At 39.3% G+C, this 27,795-nt stretch overlaps 1 pseudogene across 1 annotated transcript; it reads right to left on the bottom strand.

Moving 5' to 3' along the window:
• Positions 1-4,046: 4,046 nt before the first annotated feature.
• LOC311054809 lies at positions 4,047-19,081 on the bottom strand (annotated as a pseudogene). Its single transcript, XR_014602903.1, has 5 exons — positions 18,976-19,081; positions 13,486-15,131; positions 10,264-10,335; positions 9,163-9,172; positions 4,047-5,695 (listed from the first exon to the last, which is right to left on the bottom strand). The product of XR_014602903.1 is annotated as an uncharacterized misc_RNA (transcript).
• Positions 19,082-27,795: the final 8,714 nt, after the last annotated feature.

Below are 27,795 nucleotides of genomic sequence, written 5' to 3'. Positions count from 1 at the left end.
AACATAATGTCATATTTTTTTTATTATAAGGCTTTTCAGAGGACAGTGTTACTTGAGCACAGGAGATCAAGCTAAACGAGTTTCGAGTTTACGAGTCACGGAAGCATCAATAGGTGTGGTTTCCAGGAAGGTGAACTGATTTTCTATCTAATTAGTTTTCCCTAATTCAAATAATGCAAAGAGAATAAGTCAATGGGGTTTAATTATGAAAAAGTGTAATGCACATCAAACAATAATAAAAACATTATTTATGATTAACATACTGATGATTGCACTTGACTTGATATTTTTGGCAATGGTTAAAGGGATAGTTCACCCAAAAAAATCCTTTTTTTCTATCGATTAGTCACCCCACGGAGACTTGAATTCATGGATATTTTTTTGTTTTTGTCGCATTCCTAAGCCACTAATTTGATGACCAGCGGCCCGGTAGGCAGCGGTTCCGGTAGGAGACACAAAGGAGACGCTTTGTGTCTCCTAGCTACCGGAACCGCTGCCGGTCATCAAATTATAGGCTTAGGAATGCGACAAAAACAAAATAAATATATTTGAGTTCAAGTTTCCATGGGGGGACTGTAATCAAAAGAAAAAAAAGTCATTTGGGGGGTGAACTATCCCTTTAAATTTTCAGTTCCTTAGTTTATTTATTTGTCTCAGTTCTCTGTCTGCTGGAAATGTCTAGTCAAATGACATGTGGTTTGACCACAAGTGTCTTTCCAAGTTCCCTTTCTTCACCATCACTGTGCAGTTCTTGCTGACGGGACAAATACTTACAGTAAATTATGATAGAGCTCCATCCAGTTCCATGGATGGTACACAAATACATATGATTTCAGTTCCTTTTTCTCAGTTCTCTGTCTGCTGGAAAGGTCTAGTCAAATGATATGTGGTTTGTCTTTCCAAGTTCCCTTTCTTCACTTACTGCATAGTTGTTGCAATACATTTTCCCATAAAAAATAATGTGTTGTATGCTATGTCTTTTGTCTCATGAGGTCTGTTCCCAAACGCATTCAAATGATGTCTTGTATCATTAGATGTGGTTGAAAAATAGTAATAGCTTAATAAACACACTAATAACACACGTGTACAATTGATATGCTGACAGGGTCAATCCTGTGTTAATTCACACTGCCCCACTCATTTGTTAGTTTCAAGAGTTGGGGTTTCCGTTAATTCGTAAGTATTCGATGTTGGCGAGAACATCTTAGGCCATGCGCAGGTGTATGATGTAAGGTATGCCAGTGGAACAATGAAATAATTAAGGCAGCTATTAGCAAACATTACTTCTAGCTGTCTGTCTTGTCTTGCATCCTCACCTGATGCAACCATGTACGGGTACCAACAAAACAATTCTCCTGCAACATATTAATGAGCATGTCATCCCGAAACTTTACGAGTCACCAAAATCACACAAACAAATTATGAAAATGATTTATTATGAATATTTAGGATATGTACACATTATAACCAAAATACAAAATGTGCCACTGACATGGACAAGTCTTGCCACGGACACATTTGTCCATGTAAGGACATGTCGATGACCCCTCTACACATGATAACATGCTTTTAAAAAACAACGCTCACAACGTGTCGCATTGTGATGTGTTGTTGATTATTTGAATAGCCCAAATAAAGTATAAAATAGGGCTTTATTGGCTAATGCATGTTTTGTAATGTAAATCTACAAAGTAGACAGTAACTAAAGTTTCAAATTATTGTTGTGGATGTAAAAAAAAGTACAATAGTTGCCTTTGAGATGTGGTGGAGTAGAAGTATTACTGTACGTATACAAAAAATGGAAACACTCAAATCAAGTAAAAATGCCTTGATATTGTAAGTACAGTACTTGAGTAAATGTACTTAGTTATTTTCCACCACTGACTTAGACTCTATATCACTGAAATACTTAATTCAGACAAATAGAACAACTGTGTAATTTGCTATGTGTTGGGTACTGAAATGTATGGATTATTTGAATACTTGATAAAAAATGTAAACAGCATGTGGTACAGTCAGATATTAAGGCTAAAAGGATAACACAAAAAAAAACATTTCAATACTGTACTCACCTGTCTATGTGCTTAAGTCTTCTCTGTTAATGAGGAGAATCCTGTTGATAGTAGGTTTTTGTAGAGCATATGATCTCTGCTGTCACTCTGTGTTAGGTTGTTTCACTACTGTTTCATCGCTTAGATTCAAGTCAACGGAATGTGTCAAAAGTTAACCCTTCCCTGGACTCTTTCACGCTGTATGCAGGTTGATGAGTGCAGAATAAAAATGTAAATTCATACCATATTTACACATTTATATTTGAGTTTTCTATGTATTTTTTTCACCCTACGAGAAGAATACAAAAGCTGAAGAGTTGTTATTTTTCCTCTGTTGTCATACTTTAAACGGAGCTGTATTTATCAAGTACCAATTCCCTACCCCCTAGTGTTGAAGGCACACCCACACTTTTCCCACAAGGGCATTTTCCTGCACCTATGGGTGCTTGGACTGACATGCATAAGGACTCTTTTGGCACCTTTAGGTGTGTGGACTGTGTGGCAATTACGCACATACACATCACATCATGCAACACAACATAATTTGCACATACATATGAATGGACCGCAATGCAAATAAGCCATTGGGACCTAAATATCCAAAAATGTAGCATGAACTAGAAAAGGTGCTCCTCGGAGCACAGGTCTCCGCCAGGTCAGGCAGGTTGGTGTGGGCCAACAATGTTCGGAATTCGCCAATTCGGCTGGAATATGAGATGTTATATATATACAGTATATATGCATTTGTTCCTCAATGTAGTGAGAATGTGCGTGCAGAATGTCGTGGAAATTGCACACTGTGTTCATGATTTTAGTCATTTTGTTCAAAACGGAGCGCTCGTGGAAACTTTGGAAGCCATTCTTAGCCAATCAGGATATGAATAATCTGAAGGACTATTTTTGTTTAATAACTAGAGATACTGTGTACCGATTTGCATGATGTTTGGACAAAATCTGTAGGAGTACTGTCAAAAAATCAGTTTTGCAAAAAGCGGCCTCCTGGTGGCTTTATAACAGGCCCATGTGAAAGATTTAGGAAAGAGGTTCTGAATTGGCATCAAGGGAGTGTGTGTGCACAGTTTCGCTGCGATCAAGCCAACAGACGGACAGGCAAACAGCCTAGGCCATGCCTTTTGGCCTGGCGGAGACAATTAACCACTTAAGCCCTATTTCTAATATAGTGAAAATGGCTGATCTATACACGCTCACAACGCGGCATGGTGGGATGTGTTGTGAGCTTATAGATCTTCTATTTACATTTCTTGTTCATGTATTTACTTCTTTATTTTACGTTCTAAATTTTCAATACAGCAATGTATTGATATTAAGAATAAAATGTGCATCGTAATTTGTACTTTTGAATACTTGAGTATTTACTTTGACATACTCAATTATAAGAAAACATCATCAATAAGTGTTATTCTTTAAAGTTTTATTGGTATTATTTTGCACTTCAAAGTGAGTCAAATTCAAGGAGTGCTCACACAGTTATTTGAACATTAATTAAAACTGCTGATTTGTTTTGAAGGATGACATTTTCTTTCCTCTGTAATTCATAATCAGCTATATAATCAATCATTAACATCAATGTCATTGTATTCTTGTGTTCAATTAACTGTCATAGTAATTCAAGTAAAGTATTCAAATATTGTTGTTATTGCTGACAAACATTATTTATGTACAGTACATTAAATTCCCTGAAATAAAAGTTCTTCTACCAAGGTGGAAATGTAAACATTTCAACTTCAATTTCAATTTGTTTTAAGCTAAATACTTGCTTCAATGGAGAACTCCATTTACATTAAATAGTAGTTGGCTGTACTTCAGATGTAAAATTAAGTTAATGCATTTCAATATAATAGATCTATAATACATTAGGAACAACAGTTGATGAATTGATTTGAAGTGACATTTGACTAAAGAAAAATGTTGATATACACATGGGCGGTTGTCTTAGATGAAAACTATATGTTTCATGTATAGGTAAGGATTAGTCTAATCTGAGTGATTGACAGGAGGAGAGATGATCAGAGGAGCAGAGTTTTTACCACCAGCATTAACACAGGGACAGAAGTATGGATAGAGTTTCTCAGTGAAGGTGCAACCAGTGAAAGAGTAGAGATGAACTCTGGTCTCCACATCATAAAAGGAGACCAGACCCTCCTCATAATCCACAAACACTCCCACTTTCTGCACCTCTCTTACAGGGAGGAGGACAGAAGTGAGAGCATTAGCCTTGTACTCATTTCCATTCCTCAAACTTATAGTCCGGTAACCATTGTTGGGGGTCACTGTGATTTCTCCTTTCCTGTTGATGGACTCTCTGGCCACTCCTAAAGTCCAAGCAGTCTTACCTTTAACCTGAACCTCATAGTAAAACCTTCCTGACGAGAAGCTTTGTTTTCCTAAGACAGCAGGACAATAAGAGAATCTCTCTGTGTTGTTTGTGAGATTCTTATGTACGTCTCCATCATGTACTTGTTTTCCATCGTCAGACAGGATGAGATCGCGGTGTGCTGAATCATGGTTCAGAGTTACATCCACTGCATATGTTGGATCCTCCTCAGCTCAACATCACACAGCTTCTCCATCTCTTTAATGAGTGTCTTCTCCAGCTGAGCCACAGCTGTCCTCACAGTCCCCACGTATGAAGACTGAAGGACATTGACCTTTGTCCAGTCCTTGGTGGGTGGAGGGGTCTTGATGGATGTGAAGTTCTGGAGGAGTTGGAGGTGGTCTTCAGTAAGTGAGAGCTGCTTCAGCTCAGAGCTTCTCTTCTCTAACTGAGTGATTTCCTGTTGCAGCTCTTTAATGAAGCCTTCAGCCTGTTTCTCTGTTGTTTTCTGCTTCTCTTCAATCACATCAATGACCTCAGCCTGGCTTCTCTCAATACAGCTCGCCAGAGCAGTGAAGACCTGCACACTGTGTGCTATCTCTCTGTCTGCGTCTTTCTTGCTGAACTCTACTGAGTGTTTGACCTCCTGAATCTTCAGTTTTCTCTCCCTGATCATCTTCTGAACTCCAGCCTCTGTCTTTCCCAATCTGGCCTTCTTTACTTCATATTCCTCTTTCAAAGATACAATGCGATGTGACTTGTGGTCTAACTGAGTGCAGAACTGACAAACACACTCGTGGTCAGTCTTACAGAACAGCTCCAGAAGTCTGTCATGTTTCTTACACATAACGTCTTCCAGGTTCTTCACAGGGTCGATTAGTTTGTGTCGTTTTAATGCTGTGGAACTCTGGTGAGGCTCCAGGTGAGTCTCACAGTAGGAGGCCAGACACACCAGGCAGGACTTCAGAGCCTTCAGTTTGGTCTCAGTACAGACATCACAGGAGACTTCATCTGGTTTAGCAGGTTCTTGGTTTGTGTTTGACGTTTGTTTGAGCTCCTTTGACTTCCTGAACTGATCAGCCATCTCTGAGAGGACTTTATTAACAGAGCATTTTGGTCTCCTATAGAAGATTTCTTGACATAGTGGACACTTACACACATCAGTTGTGTCCCAGTGCTGTTTGATACAGGCATTGCAGTAGTTGTGTCCACATGGAGTGGTGATTGGATCAGTGAACACATCCAGACAGATAGAACACAGGAACTGCTCTTCAGAATGAAGACTGCTGGTGGATGCCATTTCTACACACTGTGAAAATAAAAGTGAAAACGTTTTTCAATTATAATGTTTTTAATTTATACAGACTAACCTAAAGTATACCATAAACAAGGCTGATGCCAAATATATGTAAATATTGGTGGTTGCAGTTGGGCTTGTTTCTAAAGTAGTCGCTTATTTGGGCTTGCTTCCTAATATATATATATATATATATATATATATATATTTTGTTTTTCATTTCAAGGACCTCCAGATTAATATGTATTTGTCCGCAGAACCTCATCTGAAAATAGTGTGCCAGGGACCCCCCCCCCCCCCCCCCCCATACAACATTTGTGTTGTTAAAATGTTTCAAAAATATTCAAAACATTTTACAATAGCATTGAAAATTGCATTTCTACAAGCTCACAACACATTGCGGCACATTGTGAGCTTGTAGATCTGCTATTTTCAAATAGCTGAAAGTCGTAATTATCTGGAAGTGATAAAGTGGTAAAACCTAGTCGCTGCTTTTGGCCCTGTTCTCATAGACCCATGTCTGCTTGTGTCTATTGCAAAATCTGGCAACACTGCTGATTAGCTGCATTACACCTGCAGTAGCCTGCAATGTCAGCCCTAAGCCCTCAAGCCCTTTACCCTCACTGACTTAAGTGATGTCAGCTGGTTCCAAATGAAGGGGACAGCACATTAGATGAGTCCTTCATTCATGACACTTTACATCACGTTTAAAACTCTTACTGTCCTTATTTCATTGCTTTAAAGGCTTTGATTGTTGATTATTATTATTATTATAATATTTAAGTTATTGTGTTTGTTTTAATTTGAGTTTAGATTAGGGGTTGTAATATTATTCCTTTTAAATTGTATTACTTTTCTCATTACTTATCTTGTGTCCCTTATTTTAATTACTAAATATTATATCTTCCATTGCGTCTCCCTTTGAGAAGTGAGAAAGCACTATACTGTTGGTTGACATTCTAACCTCGATGTGATACTAATTTTCATGATTGACGTTTGGAAGATTCCCCTCATAACGCTATGAACTGTGGGTAATTCCCTTAGCCAAAGTCTGCATCGATGCTGCTTTCCAACAGAAAGATTGCATAAAGGGCTCTGCATCCATTTCAAATGGGACAGCCCTCAAGCCCTCGCAGACTTCACATGAACTTCACTAAGGCCTAGGCTACACGTATATGGATCTTTTACTAAACGGATATTTTAGTCCTCTGTTTTTAAAAAGAATCCCTGGCCACATGACAAAGATTTTAAAAAATCCCTGTCCACACGTAGACGCAGAAACGCATTGATCAGCGGCAAGTTTCAAGTTCAGATTTTATATTTACATTTATTTTATATATGAGGGGCCAAATACATTTTAATCACATGTTAAGGCCCAATACTGCAATAGCTGCATTATTTTAATAGCATACGTGAACAGCATACGTGAACATAAACGAAAACAACATTATTAGGGCGCAGCTGCAGCGCAAACAGTAGCCATGGTTCACATGACGCTTGTATACAAGCGTCATGGTGCCATGTCCCTGGTTTATAGTGGTGTTCGTTTTTTTTTTTTACATTGCCAACTCTCACATGTACATAAACGTTCAGATTTCAAATATAAAGTGCTTACCCCCGAGCCACGGATGTGGAAAAAAAGCATTTTTTTGGGTAATGTATCAGAGTGCAACACACCTCCCAACCATTAGTGTCGCATGGTTGAAAGCATCGGAGAAAATGGCCGGCGATCGGATTAAAATGCTTTTTATTGAACAATACGGGAGATACGGGTACTTATCGCGATCCGGATCGCCTTATAACGTTCGTGGCTCGGGGGTAAGCACTTTATATTTGACATCTGAACGTTTATGTACATGTGAGAGTTGGCAATGTAAAAAAAATCGAACACCACTAAAAAGCAGGGACTCTCGGCACCATGACCGTCATGGTATGCCAGTCATGTTTCAGGGCTGAGTTTTACTTCATCAATTCATTCCATGGGCGGTCGTCCCAAAACTCCCCGCCCCACGCACCTTTGGAGCGGGCCACCCGCGGCCGCTCCATGGTCGCTGGATTTTGACCCGGGGCGATTGTGTTTTAGGACGACAGACCCCACATTCAACCTGTGTGCGCGCCGTGTGCTCTACTCGGCGCAGAGAAAGAGGGTTTTCGTCACACAGTGAATGTGCTACTTTTCCCACCAGTGGCCACACTGTCTTATTATTGTCTCCGCCAGGCCGTAAGGCATGGCGAGAGAGTATGTTTTACCCTCCGTCCGTGTGTCCGTCCGTGTGTCCGTCCGTCCGTGTGTCCGTCCGTGTGTCCGTGTGTTACCACCAAATCTCCGGCACCGTTGGCCCGGTCGCTGCGAAACTGTGCACACACACTCCCTGGATGCCAATTCAGAACCTCTGCCTCAAATTTTTCACATGGGCCTGTTATAGTGCCACCAGGAGGCCGATTTGTGCAAAACCCATTTTTTCACATTATTCCTACAGTTTTTAACCAAACGTCATGCAAATCGGTACACAGTATCTCTATAGTCATGTGATCAACCCTGATCTGTCCGATTTCCCATATTCCATCCTTATTGGTTAAGGTTGCCATCCAAAGTTTGCAGGATTGGTCCGTTTTGAACAAACTGCCTCAAACCATGAACGCAGCATGCGATTTCCATGAAATTTCACACGCACATTCCCATTAGGCCGAGGAACAAATGCCACCCTTTTCACATTGGCCTGTTATAGCGCCACCAGCAGGTCTAATTTAGCAAAACACATTTTTGGAACAAAATGCTTCAAATCATGAATGCAGTGTCCGAGTGCCGTGAACGACCTAAGAATAAATGGCACCCTTTTCACATTGGCCTATTATAGCGCCACCAGGAGGCCACAATAACGTATCTGACCTGGCGGAGACCTGTGCTCCGAGGAGCACTTTATCTAGTTAATTATGACATTATTTTGCCATAAATGAGCGTGCCTTGTTTCATAGACTGTAAGTGTTGCTCTCTCTCTCTCTCTTCATTTATTATTATAATGACCATGAGCGGTCCGGTGTTTATTATTATATTATTTATTATTATAATGACCATGTGCGAATGCGCAATGACGTCATCGTTTCTCAGAATCTCCGGATTACGTGTCCACGGCCATAAACACCGTTTGCGTGTGGCTGAAAGGCCCAAACTCACACAAAAATTTGCGTTTAGAAAAAGATCCATGTACGTGTAGCCTAGGCCTAAGTCAGTGAGTCAGTAAGCGAGCGGATTGGAATTGGGCCAATTGAATGAAGCAGCACACAGAGAAAAACTCAATGGTGCCGCCCTGGAGAAGGGCCAAGATAGAATAAGGCGAATACTGGCAGGTGGCAGTCCTGAGACTTTAAACATTAAATATGGCCTATGGTCCAAGTCTATAAAGTGTTTGGGATTTCAATAATTTGGTCTACTCTATACCATTACAGTCAGTGTTTACATCACACCAACATGATCACACATAGCTGCAGCTGCAGAGGTGAGTGGGCACATATTATATGTCAGAGGACAGTGTTGCATGAGAACAGGATATGAAGCTAGACTAGTTTCCAGGAAGGTGAACAGATATTCTATCTTGATGAGAAAGTCTTAGACCATGCATAGGTGTTATGCAGTCAAAACATAAACGTACATGATGAGAGATTAATGAAGAGCACCACAGGATTTTAAGGAATGCAGTCACAACTAGTTGGATGACCGCTTTGCACATGATACAACATACTCCATTCTTTTAAAAAACAACGTTCACATGTCACATTGTGTCGCATCGTGATGTGTTGTAGATCGCCTATTATTTGAATAGCCAATAGCCCAAGTATAAAATAGGGCTTCATTGGTTAATGCAAGTTTTGTAATCTAAATCTACAAAGTAGTTGCCTTTGAGATGTAAAGTATTAAGTATTAAAAAAGAAATACTCAAATCAAGTAAAAGTGCCTTGACATTGTAAGTACAGTAGAGAGTACAGAGTAAATGTACTCAGTGTTGTAAAAAGTACTCAATTATTTACTTAAGTGGAGAAATACTCTGTTACAAGTAAAAGTCCGGAATTAAAAATGTACTTGAGTAAAGGTACACAAGTATTGGCATCAAAATATACTTAAGTACTAAAAGTAAAAAGTACTCATTATGCACAATGTCCCATTTCCCAAGTTGTATAAAAATCCTTAGAAAATTGCAGATCTACATAAGCTCACATCACAGTTGTGAGTAAAAGTATAACATTTGCCTCTGAGATGTAATGGAGTAGAAGTAAAAGTACTGACAATTGGAAATAATCCAGTAAGGTAAAAAATACCTTAAAACTGTACTTAAGTACGGTACTTGAGTAAATGTACTTAGTTATTCTCCACCACTGACTTATACTCTATATCACTGAAATACTTAATTCAGACAGATAGAATAACCGTGTAATTTCAGGCATTTTAGTTATGTGTTGGGTACTGAAATGTATGGATTGATTGAATACTTTATTGATCAGAAAAGTAAACAGCATGTGATACAGTCAGACATTAATAAGGCTAAAAGGATAACACACAAAAAACATATCAATACTGTACTCACCTGTCTATGTGCTTTAGTCTTCTCTGTAGGTTGTTGTAGAGAATGTGATCTCTGCTGTCACTCTGTGTGAGACTGTTTCACCTTTGATTATCATACAGCACATCGTTTAGATTAAAATCAACATTCTGTTGCACTGTGTCAAAAGTTAACCCTTCCCTGCACTCTTTTGCGTTGTGTGCAGGTTGACAAATGCAGAATAGAATTTTTAATTCATACCATATTTACCTAATTACCTTTATATTCTACTTTTCTTAAATTGTTTCATTGAGATTAATATAATATTGCCCGAGAAGAGCTGAGGAGTTATTATTTTTCCTCTGAGATCATATGTGCGTACGACTTTAAACATTGATTGTGGTTTTTCAGTGCGTTAATCATCAATCATGTTTCCGATCAAGATCCTTGTAATAAAGATATTGTTTTATAGCATAGTCATGTTGTTTGCACTGTAAGCTGTCGTGTACTGTGGACTTTGATCTCAAGATGAGTCTGCACAGGATTTATCTCATACAGTGTTTCTCAAACACTGGGTCAGGTCCCATTATTGGGTCATGTCCCCATTCTTATGTGTCATGAGTCATCCCTTTAGCCCATGTAATTATAATTTAAAACATAAAAAAAAAAAAGATTATTCAGAAGTTTATAAAAAAAGAAAGGAAGTCAAATAATTTTCAAAAGAATTCCGGAAATCTTAAAAAAAAAAAAAAAGGATTCCACAAATGTAACAGCTCACATTGATTGTGTCACGCTGTGACGTGTTGTGAGTTTGCAGATCAGCTATTTTTCAGGGCAGGGCACTGGTGTGCAACTAAGAATAGATTTTGGCATTACCCCAACGGCCCAACCCCTAATCCTAACCTGACTGATTTAGAATATTTACAATGTGTCTGTAGTCAGGTATCATATTGTTGCTGACCTTTATATCTCCATATTTCAATGTTTTTTTCATGAAAAAAAAAAAAAACCTAAACCTCATCATAAAAGAGTGTCACACAAAAGTAGTGGAAGTTAACCCTGACCTTTAACCTCACTGAAACTATGCCTAAACCTAACCTTTAACCTCAGAGAAACTATGTCTAAACCTAACCTTTAACCTCACAGAAACTATGTCTGAACCTAACCTTTAACCTCACAGAAACTATGTCTAAACCTAACCTTTAACCTCACAGAAACTATGCCTGAACCTAACCTTAAACCACGTCCTCCTGGGCGAAACACCAGGAACAGAGTTAGGCTGTCCACCTGACAGCAACGATATGCATATACATACCAGACATGTGTGTGTATTTGTCTGCAAACTCAAAACGCATTGCTTCGCGCTGCATTTCAAGTTTGTAGATCTCCTACTTTTGATGCTTTTGTGTGACGCTGTAATATGATCAAGGAGGGCATGTGTACGTTTTATTTATTACAACCTTTTGATCCCCCCAAAACAAATAATATTTGAACTGGGGACCCCCCCATCCTGATAACCACTTGGAATGGTCATTACATTTAGTTTAACTCAGTTCCACAGATAAGTATTGTGACAATTTCTGACATGCTCACAACGCCTCGCAATGCGAGGCGTTGTGAGCATGTAGATCAGATATTTTCACAATGTTTGCCGTAAATTTTCACAATTTGGCCTTTGTTTGACCAGTTTTTATACAATAGTTTGTTGATCACTTTTGACACAGTAATAGTCTTATTTTATATGTTGTTGTTTTTTTTTGCAGTATTACAAAGGTCTTAAAGGTCCTTAAAGTGTCACTTTAGAAATGTGCAGGTATCCTGTGTACAATTATAGTGTATGTTGATTGAAAAAACTATGTTGCACATTAAGCTAATCCCCCTCCCAAATCATTTGGGGACCCCCCTGGGACCCCCCACAGGTTGAGAATTACTGCTTTAAATGGTTAATATACTGTAAAGTGTTACCACACTACCAGTGGTGGACAGTAACTAAGTACATTTACTGTACAGTACTTAACCCATGAAGGCCCGGAACGCATCTGTGTCACTTTCTGATTTGAGCTAAAAGAGCATTATTTTACAATTTGGCTATTCAAAAATAGCAGATATACAAGCTAGATCTGCTAAAAAATTTCAGCAGCTTTGTAGATCTGCTGAAAATGTATGAAAATGTGTGCAAATATTTGAATATATATTATTTTAAAGCGAACATTTTTAACTAAAATCTTTGCTTCTGGGGGGTCCCTGGAACAACATATTTTGAGATGTGGGTCGGCGGTCAAATACATATAATTTTGAGGGTCCTTGACATGAACATTTTTGAGCACCACTGATATAGAAACATACGTTTTTCATAATCCTTTTGGGATTTAGAAGACATTTGTAGAATCGGCTTCAGGTCTTAATGGGTTAAGTAAAACATTTGTATTGTTGTTATTTTTTGTAACCACATGACTTTCATTCACTACATTTCAAACTGAAATATTGTACTTTTGACTCCACTACATTTCTAGGAGCATTTCTATTATTTTCTAAATAGGCTTATGCACTAATACATTGATATTAAGAATAATATGTAAATCCTAATTTGTACCTTTGAATACTTCAGTAATTCCTTTATAAGAAAATATCACCAATAAGAGTCATTCTTTAAAGTTGTATTAGTATTATGTTTACACTTCAAAGTGAGTCAAATTCAAAGAGTGCACACACAGGCATTTGAATATTAATATCAACTGCTGATTTATTTTGAATTATCACATTTTCCTTCTTCTATAATTTATAATCAGCTACATAAAATTAATAACAACATCAAAATCATTGTATTCTTGTGTTCAATTAACTGTTATATATCAATTACATTAAAGTAGAAGACACTGAAAATAAAATATTGTTATTTCTGACATTACTTATGTACAGTACATCATGAAAATGATGAATTGAACTTAGATTTTAATGCCATGAAATAAAATATACAATCAAGTTATTGTACCACGGTAAAAATGTAGACATTTCAACAGTCTGACAGACAGGTCAAATGTTTTAAGCTAAATACTCCATTTACAATAATTAGTATTTGGCTGTACTTCAGATGTCAAATTAAGTTATTGTATTTCAATATAATAGATCTATAATACATCATTAGGAATAACAGTTAATTGACTTGATTTGAAGTGACAGTTGACTAAAACCAAACCATTGATGAACATATTTGTTGTCTTGAATACAAACTAACCTTTTTCATGTAAAGCTGAGGATTAGCCTAACCAAATCTCTGTGTGAGGAGAGATGACCAGAGGAGCAGAGTTGGTACCATCTCTATTATGAAAGGGATCAAAGAATGGATAGAGGTTCTCAGTGAAGGTGCAGCCAGTGTAAGAGTAGAGATGAACTCTGGTCTCCACATCATAAAAGGAGACCAGACCCTCCACATAATCCACAAACACTCCCACTTTCTGGACCTCCTCTCTGACAGGGAGGGGGACACAAGTGTCAGCAAGAGCATTGTACTCTTTTCCATTCCTCAACCATATAGTCCAGTAACCATTGTTGGGGCTCAGTGTGATTTGTCCTTTCCTGTTGATGGACTCTCTGGCCAATCCTAGAGCCCAGTCAGTCTTCCCTTTAACCTGAACCTCATAGTAAAACCTTCCTGAGGAGAAGCTTTGTTTTCCTAAGACAGCGGTACAATAAGAGAATCTCTCTGTGTTGTCTGGGAGATCCTTCTTTACGTCTCCAGTATGTACTTGTTTTCCATCCTCAGACAGGATGAGATAGAGACTTGCTGTATCAGAGTCCAGAGTTACATCCACTGCATATTGCTGGATCCTCTTCAGCTCAACATCACAAAGTTTATCCATCTCTTTACTGAGTGTCTTCTCCAGCTGAGCCACAGCTGTCCTCACAGTCCCCACATATGAAGACGGATGGACATTGACCTTCGTCCAGTCCTTGGTGGGTGGAGGGGTCTTGATGGATGTGAAGTTCTGGAGGAGGTGGAGGTGGTCTTCAGTGAGTGAGAGCTGCTTCAGCTCAGAGCTTCTCTTCTCTAACTGAGCAATTTCCTGTTGCAGCTCTTTAATGAAGCCTTCAGCCTGTTTCTCTGTTGTTTTTTGCTTCTCTTCAATCACATCAATGACCTCAGCCTGGCTTCTCTCAATACAGCTCGCCAGAGCAGTGAAGACCTGCACACTGTCTGCTATTTCTCTGTCTGCTTCTCTCTTTCTGAACACTACTGTGTGTTTGACCAAATGAATCTTCAGCTTTCTCTCTTGTATCATCTTCTGAACTCCAGCCTCTGTCTTTCCCAGTTCGGCCTTCTTTACTTCGTATTCTTCTTTCAGAGATACAATTCGATGTGACTTGTGGTCTAACTGAGTGCAGAACTGACAAACACACACATGGTCAGTCTTACAGAACAGCTCCAGAGGTCTGTCATGTTTCTTACACATAACGTCTTCCAGGTTCTTCACAGGGTTGATTAGTTTGTGTCGTTTTAACGCTGCGACTCTCTGATGAGGCTCCAGGTGAGTCTCACAGTAGGAGGCCTGACACACCAGGCAGGACTTCAGAGCCTTCAGTTTGGTCTCAGTACAGACGTCACAGGAGACTTCATCTGGTTTAGCAGGTTCTTGGTTTGTGTTTGACGTTTGTTTGAGCTCCTTTGACTTCCTGAACTGATCAGCCATCTCTGAGAGGACTTTATTAACAGAGCATTTTGGTCTCCTATAGAAGATTTCTTGACATAGTGGACACTTAGACACATCAGTGGTGTCCCAGTGCTGTGTGATACAGGTGTTGCAGTAGTTGTGTCCACATGGAGTGGTGATTGGATCAGTGAACACATCCAGACAGATAGAACACAGGAACTGCTCTTCAGAATGAAGACTGCTGGCGGATGCCATTTCTACACACTGTGAAAATAAAAGTGAAAAAAACGTTTTTTAATTATTTTTCATTTATACAGACACACCTAAAGTATACCATATACAAAGCTGATGCCCATTGGGAACGATGCTTGTCGGGAATGATGCATGTTGGGAACACATTCCCCTCTGATTATGCAATACCCATTGTATCCGTTGTCAGACTATTTAGAATTGTACATTATCATAGTACTTATGCCAGTCTGTGCTTCTCGAGATACAGGAATCAAAGATGTGCCGATAGGCAGAGATTTCACACATTCATAGCTTGATATAATATAGCAGACGTAATGTAGTTGCGACAGGCCCCAGTGCAGGCTATTTAGGACGCCCCCCCAGACCCAGTGCACGCTATAGTGAAACAGACACATGGATTGAGTATGTGGTCTTCGAAAAACACACATACAGGGGTCATCACCACGCCAGCTTGTGATGGACATTTTCTTTTTTTACTTACATATAAAAAAATCACACCCTGTGTGAAGGTAGCGGCGCCTTTGAATACATTATGTCATCGATATGTGTTTATAATGTGTTTATAGCCATGTGTCATGTGAAGCTTGACCAATCACTTTGTTGACGGGTCTGACCAATCAGAGCGTCGACGACAGATAAAGTTAAATTGAGGATCTAACTTTAAATAACTTACCTAGAAGGAGACTTTAGCCAAATAAAAATATATACAAAAAAAAACATGAGGAAATAAAAAATAAACCTTGACATCATAGTGATGTCATGAATAGTCCCCTTGCCTGACAAATCACAACCTTGACGGGCCTGACCAATCAGAACCTTGACGGGCCTGACCAATCAGAACCTTAACGGACTCTTGGATTCTCGATCGTCTCTATCAAACCATTCTGTCATAACGGATGACTGGGTCCCGAACCCAGACTTTCTATACATTCACCCTTCATCTGTTCTTGTATCTTTCTCTTTCTATTCGTCATATTAACTTTAAATAACTTACCTAGACGGAGACTTTAGCCAAATGAATAATAAGATGAAGTCATTGTCATCGTTTATATAGACATCGAATTCTATATTCATGACATCATAGTGATGTCATGAATAGTGACCAATCACAACTTTGGCGCACCTGACCAATCAGAACGTTGACGCACCTGACCAATCAGAACGTTGACGCACCTGACCAATCAGAACGTTGGCGCACCTGACCAATCAGAACGTTGACGCAAAAGCCAGGCATAGAGGGCTAATATCCGCTCTATACCTAAAGGTATAGAGCGGCTAGCGCCGCTAAAAATCACACCCAGTGTGAAGTGGGCGGTGTGTGGTCATCACAACATGACTCACTTTAAAAAAAGGATAAATGACTTTTTTCCATACTGCTATTCATAGGGCTGCACATGTGTCATGTGTTTCGCTAGCCAATCACAGTCCTGAATTTGCAAAGTCAGCCAATCACATTACAGTTAGTGGTGATGACACTAGCTGTAATGTGATTGGCTGATATGAAAAAAGTATCGATTTGCATTAACAATGGAAGGGTTAGGGGGTACACACATTTTTTGGTCGGTGTCCAAAACTCACTTATAGGGGGCGGCTACACCGCCCCAAAAAGTGGTCATTAATATTACCAAAACCACTCCTAATGTGCCATAGTGTCTATGTGTATGTGGCGTGCTACACATTTTAAAAGCTGATCTACAAGCTCACAATGCATCATATCGTGACATGATGTGAGCTTGTAGATCAGCTTAGATTTGTTTTTAGATTTTAGATTTGTTTGAAGTTTCTTTTTTTTTTGTGCCTATAATGACATACCCAACATTTGGGGAACCCTATATCAAGGGTGTTCCTGTTTACTAGTGTTGCCATGTCTGCTTACTATAAGCGACTTTTGGGCCTGTTGTTTCTGTAAAGTCACTTGTAAATATTGGTGGTTGCAGTTGGGCTTGTATCTGAAGTAGTCGCTTATTTGGGCTTGCTTCCTAATGTTTTTTTTTTTTTTTTCCCATTTCTAGGACCCCCAGATTAATATGTATTTGTCTGCAGAACCTCATCTGAAAATAATGTGACAGGGACCCCCCATACAAGATTTGTGTTGTTAAAATGTTTAAAATTATTCAACATTTGAAAATAGCATTTCTACAAGCTCACAACACATCGCGACAAATTGTGAGCTTGTAGATCTGCTATTTTCAAATAGCTGAAAGTGGTAATTGTCTTATAGCTTTTGGCCTTGTCCGCTTGTTTCTCTTCCAAGATCTGGCAACGCTGCTGAAAACCTGCATTACGCCTGCAGTAGCCTACTAGGGCGGAAGTGAACAGATATTTAATGAAGCAGCACACAGAGAAAAACTCAATGGCGCCAGCCTGGAGAAGGGCCAAGAATAAGGTGAATACTGGATGGTGGCAGTCCTGAGACTGGCATTATTAATGTGGCATTATGGTCCAAGTCTATTCAGTGTTTGGGATTTCATTCATTGGGTCTACTCTATACCATTACAGTCAGTGTTACCATCACACATTACTTGGCTGCAGAGGTGAGTTGGCACATATTATATGTCATATGGTTATTATAAGGCTTTTCAGAGGACAGTGTTTCTTGAGGATAGGAGATCAAGCTAAACTAGTTTATGTTTGTCACATGGTTTCCAGGAAGGTGAACAGGTATTCTATCTTGATGAGAAAGTCTTAGACCATGCGTAGGTGTTATGCAGTCAAAACAGAAACGTACATGACGAGAGATTATTTAAGAGCACCACAGGATTTTAAGGAATGCAGTCACAACTAGTTTGATGCAAGGGCTCCTAGAGCATGTCATCCTGACTCTTTATGAGTCACCAAAATCATTGAAACTAATTATTAAATGATGACTTTGTGTGTATTTATAATAAAAAAATATATATATTTCATAAAATAATAAATGTGCCACGGACATGGACAGGTATTGCAACGGACAAGTTTGATGACCCCTGTAGGCCTACACATGATATAACATACTCCATGCTTTTAAAAAACAACGCTCACGTGTCACCTCATGTCGCATCGTGATGTGTTGTAGATCGTCTATTATTTTGATAGCCGATAGCCCAAGTATAATGAAGCCCAAGGCTTCATTGGTTAATGCATGTTTTTTAATCTAAATCTACAAAGTAGTTGCCTTTGAGATGTGGCGGAGTAGAAGTATTAAGTATTAAAAAAGAAATACTCAAATCAAGTAAAAGTGCCTTGAAATTGTAAGTACAGTACTGGAGTAAATGTACAATTATTTACTTAAGTGGAGAAATACTCTGTTACAAGTAAAAGTCCGGAATTAAAAATGTACTTGAGTAAAAGTACAAAAGTATTGGCATCAAAATATACTTAAGTACTAAAAGTAAAAGTACTCATTACTGTATGCACAATGTCCCATTTCACAAGTTGTATAATGTATAAAATCCTTAGAAAATTGCAGATCTACATAAGCTCACAACACAGTTGTGAGTAAAAGTATAACATATGCCTCTGAGATGTAATAGAGTAGAAGTAAAAGTACTGAAAATTGGAAATAATCCAGTAAGGTAAAAATAACTCAAAACTCTACTTAAGTACGGTACTTGAGTAAATGTACTTAGTTACTTTACACACTGAATGTACTTAGTTATTCTCTACCACACTGACTTATACTCTATATCACTGAAATACTTAATTCAGACAGATAGAACAACCGTGTAATTTCAGGCATTTTTGTTACGTGTTGTGTACTGAAATGTATGGATTGATTGAATACTTTATTAATCAGAAATGTAAACAGCATGTGATACAGTCAGACATTAAGGCTAAAAGGATAACACACAAAAAAACATATCAATGCTGTACTCACCTGTCTATGTGCTTAAGTCTTCTCTGTTAATGAGGAGAATCCTGTTGATAGTAGGTTGTTGTAGAGAATATGATCTCTGCTGTCACTCTGTGTGAGACTGTTTCACCTTTGATTCTCATACAGCACATCGTTTAGATTCAAATCAACATTCCGTTGCACCGTGTCAAAAGTTAACCCTTCCCTGCACTCTTTTGCGTTGTGTGCAGGTTGACAAATGCAGAATAGAATTTTTAATTCATACCATATTTACCTTTATATTCTACTTTTCTTAAAGGACAACTTTGTTTTTTTACAACCAAGGTTTATATTTTAGCTTGTAATTAAAGTTAATAAAAGGTGAGTGTTATTTTTTTTTCATTTACTGCTTTCGATAGTTTTAGCAATTTTCACAATCTTTTTTACAGTGTTTTCACAGTGGGCGGGGGCCTTCTGTCCGGTGGCTAAATATGTATTTTTTTGACACATTAACCCGGCGTTTTCTTTATTATTATTTACAGTAGCTCTTCTAGCCCCCAATAACTCACATCTGGCCATCTCAGACAGCCGGACCTTTTTTATTGTGTAAAAAAGGCATATTTAGCCACCGGACAGAATGCCCCCGCCCACTGTAAAAAATATCGCAAAAAATGCTAAAACTATAGAAAGCAGTAAATGAAAAAAAAAATTACACTCATCATGTATTTACTTTAATTACAAGCTAAAATATAAACCTTGGTTGTAAAAAAACAAAGTTGTCCTTTAAGTTGTTTCATTGAGATTAATATAATATTGCCCGAGAAGAGCTGAAGAGTTATAATGTTTCCTCTGAGATCATACTTGCGTACCACTTTAAACATTGATTGTGGTTTTTCAGTGCGTTAATCATCAACTATGTTTCCGATCAAGATCCTTGTAATAAAGATATTGTTTGAAAGCATAGTCATGTTGTTTGCACTGTAAGCTGTCGTGTACTGTGGACTTTGACCTCAAGATGAGTCTGCACAGGATTTATGTTAGACAGTGTTTCTCAAGCACTGGGTCAGGTCCTATTTCTGGGTCACACATCCTTTTATCCCTGTAATTGATTAAAATATAAAAAAAATACTTTTCAGAACTAAAAACAAAAAGTCAATATAGTCAAATATTTTTCAAAATAATTCCGGAATTCTTCAAAAAAAAAAAAAGAATTCCACAAATGTAACAGCTCACAGTGGGTAACGCTGCGTCGTGTTGTGAGCTTGCAGATCAGCTATTTGTCAGGGCGGGGAACTGGTGTGCAACTATTATATTCGGCATTACCCCAACGGCCCAACCCCTAATCCTAACCTGACTGATTTAGAATATTTACCCAGGGGGCAAAGGGGGGTGTGCTGCATTTGCCCTGCCATCAAAGGTTGGCCACCAGAAATAATATCTATGACCCAGTAGGATCACAACCTATATGGACAACCCGGTCAATTTTTTGCTGGAAATCCAATATGGCCGCCTCAATATTGGCCCCTATCAGAAAATAGCTTTGGCGATAACTTTTGAACCAGATGGGCTAGAAATGCAAACTTGGTGTCTATTTCATGGTTTCAGAGCATGAGAAACTCAATGGAATACTTATCTTTATGATTAGGTGTGTCTGGACCTTTACTTTGCATATTTCCAAGATGGACGCCACCCAAAAATGAGTTTTACTATGACTTTTACAGTGACAGCTAACTGTTATGGCAAAAAGTCTGCTTTTTAAGCAATATGAACACATTTGGTCAGTTTGAGCTTTCATTTCTATGTTGTCAATATGGCTGCAGTCATAAATAATGTATGGTATTACATTTTTGCTCAGATTCTATCTATAGTTGTGAGGATGATTGCAGAGAAAAATCTGAGAAAAAGCCCACAATGTATCTTATGTATCATTTTAATAAACTAACTACAATATAAACAGACACATGCACACTCCAAGACTTGCCAAAAACTTCAACTTTAGGGCTATACAAATTAACATAGTGGTATGCATTCAAGTAACATAACAAAATATAGACTACTCGGTGACAAACAGAGTAAAAGCGGAGTTGAGGTTGCCTACAAAAGGTTCATTTTGACCTCTATGGTGCTGTCTTGCCTGCTTCTAAAGCCAATGATACTATGGTACACAATGCTATTCACTGTCACTGTTGCACTGATCCTGCTGCATCGTGTCTCCAGTCCCTTGCAACGGCATCCTAAGTAGCATGGAATTGCCTTCTTTGCACAGGAACAGTTTTTCTGGCCGCCTTTGATACAGCTGCATGTAGATGCAAGGGGGACTGCATTGCTAGCACTGAGAGACCATCCATACTCTGCGAAAGAGGGAATATTCGGCTTGGCGATGTGTGCACATTTATCTATTATGGCTGCTAGAGCAGCTCTTCTCAGGTGCAGGTCAAAGGCATTCTCTGTCGGGGGCAGCAGCTTTAAGAGGGTTGATCTATTATTGAGGAACTTGTACACTCTAAGCTTACTCAGGTCAAAATCCTCTGGGTGGTCCGCTTTGGATGTATATACAGCAATTGTGAGGTCTCGTGCCTGATTGATGACGTCATCTGAGAAGGAATCAGAAGAGTTTTCACCAAACTCCTCAAGTGCAGGGAGATCCAGACACATGCTGGCCTTGAACCATGCCTTCTTCCCAGTGAAGAAGGGATAGCTGGTGGTATCTCTGCCACTTAAACTATGGATAAAGGGCACGGCACGACACTGTGCGAGCCCCAGTGCTGATACCATTTGATGGATAGGAAGGTATGAATTTTGCTCTGTTCTCACCCACAGCTCTGGAAGGCATCTGAGATGGGTTGCTTCATAGTAAAGGCACATGATGATGATGTCTGTGTCATTGGCATGGATGACAACTCTGTCAACTTTGTCATTCTGGACACTGTACAGGGTGTGGAGTATTATTCTTGTATCAGCCTCCTGTTGTGTGGATTCTAGTGCAGGGACATCTTCAATAGACCCCTCCTTGATCACCACACTCATTGTCTCTTCTTTAAACCCCCCACCCAGGTAAAGATGTGTTGGACCAAGGGCCGACTTAAGTTTCTCATTTTCACACCATTCGTCACAGAGGAAACTCAATAGGTTTGCCTTGTTAGCTGACACAGCAAAAAACTCCCGAGGATCTGGAGCTGTGCAATGCATACTGACTTCATATTCTTTGGAAGGTTTTGGTCGAGCATATCTGTGTTCTTGCTCAGCTGTCTTAAGACTAGGTCCACTGTACCGGTCACAACAGAAGTGAATGATCTCTGTGCCAGCAGGCACATCATTCAACAGCAGACGTTGGTATCGTTCAGCGATTGTTCCAAATGCTTCACCCTTCAGGAACGACCAATGGCGTATGGCATACATGGGACCAATACTGCTGTTTGTCTGTCCTCTGTAGGCAGGTCAGGGATGCATGCAACTTTGGTCTCCTCTTTCAGGACCTTCACAAGGCTTGCCTTGGTACCTGTTCTCATCCTGCCATCTTCCTGAAAGAGGGAAGGGGGGAAGTCACTGCACTCCTGGTTGCCTATAAAGTCAACAAGGTTGAGTTCTCCACCACTGGCTATGATTTGGCTCATGCGCAGGAGGGCAGTAATTTCATTGCTCTTGCCAGGTGCTGAGGTTTTCCCCTTCGATTTTTTTGATTTTGTGTTTTGAGTGTGGAAAGTGTTAAGCTTCATTATGCTTGTCTTCTTCTGATCACTGGACAGTGATTCACACAGTGCCTTCAGACCCAGTTCTTTCACACTCATCAAGTCGTCCTTGACTGTGGAATCAGCACACTGTCCTGTAGATATGTTGATCATGGATGATGATCTCACTGTAAATGGGTTAGTCTCCACTGCTGCCATGACCTTGACTACCATCTCTGCATCCCGGGTTACACGACTCTGACCAGACTCATGGTGTGGGTTGGAGGAGTGGAGGTGGAGCATAGACTTGAGCTCTGCAGAGACAGCTGCAGTGAGTGGTTTTGTGTAGACCCATTTTGTCCGGGCAGCAGGGCTGAGTGTAATGCCATCCAGACCGCTTGCTTCCTTGGCATCAGCATTATAGGTCTGCTCCAGTAGCATGTCAAGAGCAACACTGTTGTGGCTGCCATCTGCTCGTCTGCCAACAAATACACCTGCCATCAGTGCTTCATGTACCTCTGAGGCTGTTTCTGATAGTTTCTTCATCTCAGCCAAAAACAGAGGTAAAGATTGCTGCCCGTACTTGTAGTGGCCTGCTGCAGTGAGGTAGGGTATCATTCTTGCTGATTCACAGAGATGTCCTGTCCAGTCACCTTCCCGATCGTAGTAGATAAGCCTTTGGAGAATATCTGACATATCCAGGAAGGTTGCCCAGAGGACTGCAGTTGGTTGGAAATTCCAACACGTGACAACAGTGACAGTGAATAGCATTGTACCATAGTATCATTGGCTCTAGAAGCAGGCAAGACAGCACCATAGAGGTCAAAATGAACCTTTTGTAGGCAACCTCAACTCCGCTTTTACTCTGTTTGTCACTAAGTAGTCTATATTTTGTTATGTTACTTGAATGCATACCACTATGTTAATTTGTATAGCCCTAAAGTTGAAGTTTTTGGCAAGTCTTGGAGTGTGCATGTGTCTGTTTATATTGTAGTTAGTTTATTAAAATGATACATAAGATAAATTGTGGGCTTTTTCTCAGATTTTCCTTTGCAATCATCCCCACAACTATAGATAGAATCTGAGCAAAAATGTAATACCATACATTATTTATGACTGCAGCCATATTGACAACATAGAAATGAAAGCTCAAACTGACCAAATGTGTTCATATTGCTTAAAAAGCAGACTTTTTGCCATAACAGTTAGCTGTCACTGTAAAAGTCATAGTAAAACTCATTTTTGGGTGGCGTCCATCTTGGAAATATGCAAAGTAAAGGTCCAGACACACCTAATCATAAAGATAAGTATTCCATTGAGTTTCTCATGCTCTGAAACCATGAAATAGACACCAAGTTTGCATTTCTAGCCCATCTGGTTCAAAAGTTATCGCCAAAGCTATTTTCTGATAGGGGCCAATATTGAGGCGGCCATATTGGATTTCCAGCAAAAAATTGACCGGGTTGTCCATATAGGTTGTGATCCTAGAGGGTCATAGATATTATTTCTGGTGGCCAACCTTTGATGGCAGGGCAAATGCAGGTTTCCAAAAAAAAGGGGGGGTTTGCCCCCTGGGTAATTCACGATGTGTCTGTAGTCAGGTATCATATTGCTGCTGACCTCATATATCTCCATTTCATTTACATTATGTTTCTTTCATGAATTACTGCCCTGCTTCATCATAAAAAAGTGTCACACAAAAGTAGTGAAAATAGTCCATCTTTCTTTAGTGCGTCGCCCAGGTGGCGCTAAACCCTAACCTTTAACCTCACAGAAACTATGCCTGAACCCTAACCTTAAACCTCACAGGAACTATGTCTAAAGCTTAACCTTTAACCTCACAGAAACTATGTCTAAACCTAACCTTTAACCTCACAGAAACTATGTCTAAACCTAACCTTTAACCTCACATAAACTATGTCTAAACCCTAACCTTTATCCTCACAGAAACTATGTCTAAACCTAACCTTTAACCTCACAGAAACTATGCCTAAACCCTAACCTTTAACCTCACAGAAACTATGTCTAAACCTAACCTTTAACCTCACAGAAACTATGTCTAAACCTAACCTTTAACCTCACAGAAACTATGCCTAAACCTAATCCCAAAACCATGTCCACTTGGATGAAACAGAACAATATGCATACTACTGTAGATACATAAAGGACATTAGTGTGTATGTGTCACCAGACACAATGAGGAATGCACACTGCATGCATATCGTCTCTGTCAGGTGGAAACCTCATGTCCAAATGTGTTACTTTTCAGGATTCAAATTTCAAAATAGCAAAGCAGATCGACTTGTGGATCTGCTCCTTATGATGCTTTTGTGTGATGCTGTAGTATGATCGCATAGGGCATTCATTTATGAAAAAAGCAACAAATGTTAAAATATGGAGATAAGAGGTTTCTGCCCTGACAGTGACGAATCATGTGTAATCATAGAGACACACGCACACGCACACAGATAGATATAATTAATTTAGAGATATGCAAATACCACAAGTAAAAGTCAGCAAAATATATTTTTTTAAAAAGGACTCATTATGCAGTGTCCCACTTCACAATTTTATTTTCTACAAAGGTTCTTAAAATCTTTCCAAAATAGCAGATCTACAAGCTCACGTGTTGTGATGTGATGCGCTGTAATGTGCCCACCCCCCCGCCCCCCCCCCATTCCTGGACTCTCAGCAGAGGAGACCCTCAGGTATGCGTGTTGAGCCCTCTCCTTTAGTCCCTGTATACACACCTGACTGCATAGCCACGCACAGCTCCATCATCAAGTATGCCGACTCTCACAGTCACAGACTTTGCCTGTCTTGTCTAGGTCATGTATGTCTATGTCTTTGTGTTCACATTCTAGTTTTCTCGGTTCTATGGTCATGTCTTCCCCAGATGTATCCAATTAGTAATCAGTCCTCATGTGTATATAGTCTTGTTCCCCAGTCAGTTCTTGTCGGGTCATTGTTTGTTTGTGTTGCGTCTTGTTAGTTTGTCTGTGATGTCTTATGTTAACCTGTATTAAAACACCCAATCGTGGGTTTTGATTGAACACTATTCTGCCTGGCTGTCCTGCATTTAGGATCTCACCACACCATCATGTGACACCGATGACACGACCGCGTCGGGCCGGATTGTCAACAATGATGAGTTATTTCAGTTCAGATCACTGACACTCTGGTGTCAGGAGAACAACCCAACAGATCACTGACACTCTGGTGTCAGGAGAACAACCCAACAGATCACTGACACTCTGGTGTCAGGAGAACAACCCAACAGCTGCTCTGTGTCAACCAGACCAAGGAGCTGGTCGTGGTCTACAGGAGGCCGAGGAGAGTGTGCACGCACCTATCTTCATCGACGGTGTCACAGTGAAAAGGGTCAGTGACTGGTGAGTGAAATAGTTTTCAATCCAAAATATACATGTTGTCATTAGGTTACATTTATGCACCTGTTTGCCGTTCATCCATTGGAAATGGATCATGTATAGATTTTATTCTTACCAAAAGGTACACACACGCTACTTTTTAACCTCACAAGAGTTTTGCACTCGGTGCACAGATGAAACAACAGGATCTCACAAGCAGGACCCCTCCCCCCATTGATTGATTGATTGAATATTTTACTGCTACACCTGCCATCTTATTCACTGTATTCCTGGCCACGCCCACCAGGTAGGGGGGGTGGGGAGCCCCATATCAAGGGGTTTCCTGTTTACCAATGTTGCCATCTCTGCTTATTATTAAGCAACTTTGGGCTTGTTTTTTTAAAGTGTAGTTGCTTATTTGGGCTTGCTTCCTAATGTTTTTTAAACCAGTGGTCCCCACATTTTTTCATGTCAAGGACCCCCAGATGAATGTGTTTTTGTCCGTGGACCCCAATCTGAAAATATGTATTGCCATGTCGACGCCCATACAATATTTGTGTTGTTAAAATGTTTCGAAAATATTCATTTTCTTTAATATTTTCTCAATATTTTTTTAAAATAGCAGATCTACAAGCCCACAACGTGTCGCGGTGTGGTTTATTGTGAGCTTGTAGATCTGTTATTTTCAAATATCCGATTAAAGTGGTAAAACTTAGCCTAGTTGCTTCTTTTGGGGTTGTTTTCATAGACCTGGCAGCTCGTTTATCTTGCAAAATCTGGCAACACACTGATAAACCGCATTACACCTGCAGACTACTGGGGAAGAAGTGAACAGATATTGAATGAAGCAGCAGAAAAGGGTAATGGCGCCACCCTGGAGAAGGGCCAATAATGAGGTGAATAGGACCAATTATATGAAGATAAGTTGTAATGAAATGGTCCTTTAAATGGTTAATATAGTGTTACCACCCATTACCAGTGGTGGACAGTAACTAAGTACATTTATGTGAGTACAGTACTTAAGCAGAACAATATATATTTGGCTGTTGTAACCACATGACTTTCATTCACAACATTTGACCTAAATATACAGTACAAACATTGTTATGAATTAACCGCTTAAGCCCCATTTCAAATATAGTGAAAATAGCTGAGTGAAAATAGCTGGGTGAGGTTGTAGATCTGCTATTTAAATTTCTGATTCATTTACTTATTTACTTTACGTTCTGAATTTCAATACAGCAATACAGTGATATTGAGAATGAAATGTGCATCTTAATTTGTACTTTTGAATACTTGAGTATTTACTTTGACACTCCTTTATAAGAAAATATCACATGAGTCGTGTCATTCTTTAAAGTTTTATTAGTATTATTTTCGCACTTAATAGTGAGTCAAATTCAAGGAGTGCACACACAGGCATTTGAACGTTAATTACAACTGCTGATTTAATTTGAAGAATCACTTTTTCCTTCTATAATTTATAATCAGCTACATAAAAGAGTGAATATTTACCATGAAAATCATTGTTATTCTTGTGTTCAATTAACTGTTAATAATAGTAATTACATTTAAGTAGAAGACACTGAAAATAAAATATTGTTGTTATTGTACCACGGTAGAAATGTAGACATTTCAACAGTCAACAGTCTCAGATATATTTTAAGCTAAATACTTGCTTCAATGGAGAACTCCATTTACCATAATTAGTATTTGACTTTACTTCAGATGTAAAATTAAGTTATTGTATTTCAATATAATAGATCTATATACATCAATCTCCAACGCTTAAATGACTTAATTTGAAGTGACAATTGACTAAAACCAAA

The sequence above is a fragment of the Gymnoscopelus microlampas genome (assembly GCF_963454915.1).
Source record: "Gymnoscopelus microlampas genome assembly, chromosome: 11".
NCBI lineage: Eukaryota > Metazoa > Chordata > Actinopteri > Myctophiformes > Myctophidae > Gymnoscopelus > Gymnoscopelus microlampas.
This window is presented reverse-complemented; position numbering and strand designations above follow the sequence as displayed.